Source organism: Agelaius phoeniceus, chromosome 8, assembly GCF_051311805.1.
Source record: "Agelaius phoeniceus isolate bAgePho1 chromosome 8, bAgePho1.hap1, whole genome shotgun sequence".
Lineage (NCBI taxonomy): Eukaryota > Metazoa > Chordata > Aves > Passeriformes > Icteridae > Agelaius > Agelaius phoeniceus.
In genome coordinates this window covers 1,279,939-1,282,217 of record NC_135272.1, presented here as the reverse complement: position 1 = coordinate 1,282,217, position 2,279 = coordinate 1,279,939, and the positions used below count along the sequence as shown (strand labels likewise).

General features: G+C 66.2%; 1 non-coding gene across 1 annotated transcript; it reads right to left on the bottom strand.

Annotated features, from left to right (window-relative positions):
* Nucleotides 1-1,459: 1,459 nt before the first annotated feature.
* LOC143694713 (5.8S ribosomal RNA) lies at nt 1,460-1,612 on the bottom strand. Its single transcript, XR_013183362.1, has one exon. It is a non-coding gene; the product is annotated as a 5.8S ribosomal RNA (ribosomal RNA).
* Between the last annotated feature and the right edge of the window lie 667 nt (nt 1,613-2,279).

The following is a 2,279-nucleotide window of genomic DNA, read 5'->3' as shown; positions in this document are numbered from 1 at the left end:
AGATGGGGTTTGCCCCGGGGGATGGAAGGGAGGCGGAGGCGAGGATCCGCCGAACCCGCACCGGCTGAGCACAACTCGCGGGGTTGAATCCTCCGGGCGGACTGCGTGGGCCCCACCCGTTTACCTCTTAATGGTTTCACGCACTCTTGAACTCTCTCTTCAAAGTTCTTTTCAACTTTCCCTTACGGTACTTGTTGGCTATAGGTCTTGTGCCAGTATTTAGGCTTAGATGGAGTTTACCACCCGCTTTGGGCTGCATTCCCAAGCAACGTGACTCCGAGAAGCCACAGGCCTGGCGCGCTGGGGGGCTGCTACCGGCCTCACACCGTCCACGGGCTGCGGCCTCGATCACAAGGACTTGGGTCCCCCGAGAGCGCCGCCGGGGAGGGGGGCTTCTGTACGCCACATGTCCCGCGCCCCATCGTGGAGTGGGGATTCAGCGCTGGGCTTTTCCCTCTTTGCTCGCTGTTACTGAGGGAATCCTCGTTAGTTTCTTTTCCTCCGCTGACTAATATGCTTAAATTCAGCGGGTCGCCACGTCTGATCTGAGGTCGCAAGCCCAAAGCTCGGCCGCGCTGTGCGCGCGCACGCGTGGAGATGGCCGCCTTTGTCTCCCCCTGCCTGCCAGCCCGCCTGCTACGCCCCCGCCCCCCGAGGGGGCCGGAGACAGAGAGCGAGCGAGTGATGAGGAGAGACGGAGAGCCCCATCCCGGAGACAAGAACGGAAAAGGGAGCGCGGCAGAGACAGCCCTGTGCGGGAGGACCGGCTGGGTGGTGGCACGTGCGATGGCTTCGGTGGGGAGAGAGAGAGGAGCGATGGCGCCCCTCGGGCGCGCCCTCAGACCGTGACAGAAGAGGAGGGGGGCGGGCGAAGGGAGAGGAGGGGGTCGGAACCCCCATCCCAGGCGCTGTCGCCTCCCACGCGTGCGTGGCAGCACGGCATGGTACTGCCATGGTTCCCACCCGCAGACAGCCGACTGCACAAGGGGGGAGGCCAGGGGCGAGGTCCGTGCCTCGCCTCCCCTTCTCACCCTCCTCTCTCTTTCTCTCGGCCCTCAGCGGTGCCTTTCGACGCTGTCTCTCGCTCTCCCCAGGCCGCCGCGCCACCGCATCCACGGCGCGGCCCCAGCGAGGATGAGCTCCACCCAGCGGCTCGCTCCAGGAGGGGGGAGCAACGGAGCGCTCCCCGAGTCTGCATTTAGGGGGATGAAGGCCCTGCACGGCGACCACGACAATGATGACAACCGCGACAATGACGACGCCTGCTGGGCTGCAGGGAAGGGATCAAGGCCCGCCTAGGGAAACGCTTCCCTCGCCGAACCCCTGACCGCCTTCCCTCCGGGCACCGGCAGGATGCCGCCGCCACCGCTGCCGCCGCCGCCCGCTGCAGGCAACGGGCCTGCGAGGCGACCCCAGCCACGCAACTGGGGTGGCCCCTGGACGGCGATTGATTGTCAAGCGACGCCCAGACAGGCGTAGCCCCTGGAGGAACCCAGGGCTGCAAGTGCGTTCAAAGTGTCGATGATCAGTGTGTCCTGCAATTCACATTAATTCTCGCAGCTAGCTGCGTTCTTCATTGACGCAAGAGCTGAGTGATCCACCGCTAAGAGTTGTCTGCCTTTCGGGCACTGCTCACGCTGAGTGGCCCCTTTTTGTTACTCTGGTGCTGAGGACGCTCGGGCGCGCCCCTGGCTTCGACCGTACGAGCACACAGAAAATGGAAGGGGAGGGAAAAAAAAACCACTGGAACAACCCACTCTCTGAAGGCCAGCCAAGAGGCGTGGGAGCCCGCGCCCCTGACCGCCTTCCCCCGCAAGGGGTGACGCCGACCTCACAAATGCCGTCCTTCGGAGGTGGCCCAGGCACCCGGGCTTGGCCCGGCCTCCACGCGGAGGGCCAGGCGGCATGCACCAGAATGCAGGGGACATGGCAGCCCGCCGGCTTCTCTCTTTCACGGGACAACACGCACAAAACACACGGCACACGGCTGGGGGCGGGCAGCCATAGGCCCCTGCACCACGCCGGCTCTCCCTCGGCCCCAACACCGCGGGCCTCGCGGAGCGCCATTGCGCTGCTGCCCGGCCAGCTTTTCTCTTCCCCACTTCATGGCCTTTCCCCCGGGCTCGAGAGGGGCACGCGACAACGACCGGCCCCTGCCGGCACGCCTCCCGTGGGACCGCTCCCCCACCAGGCAGGCGAGCGACCGGCGGTCGCGCTCCGCCGCTGGCCCAGAGGCGGACGCCACCGAGACCCGAGCCAGCATTGCCAGCGCCCGAGGC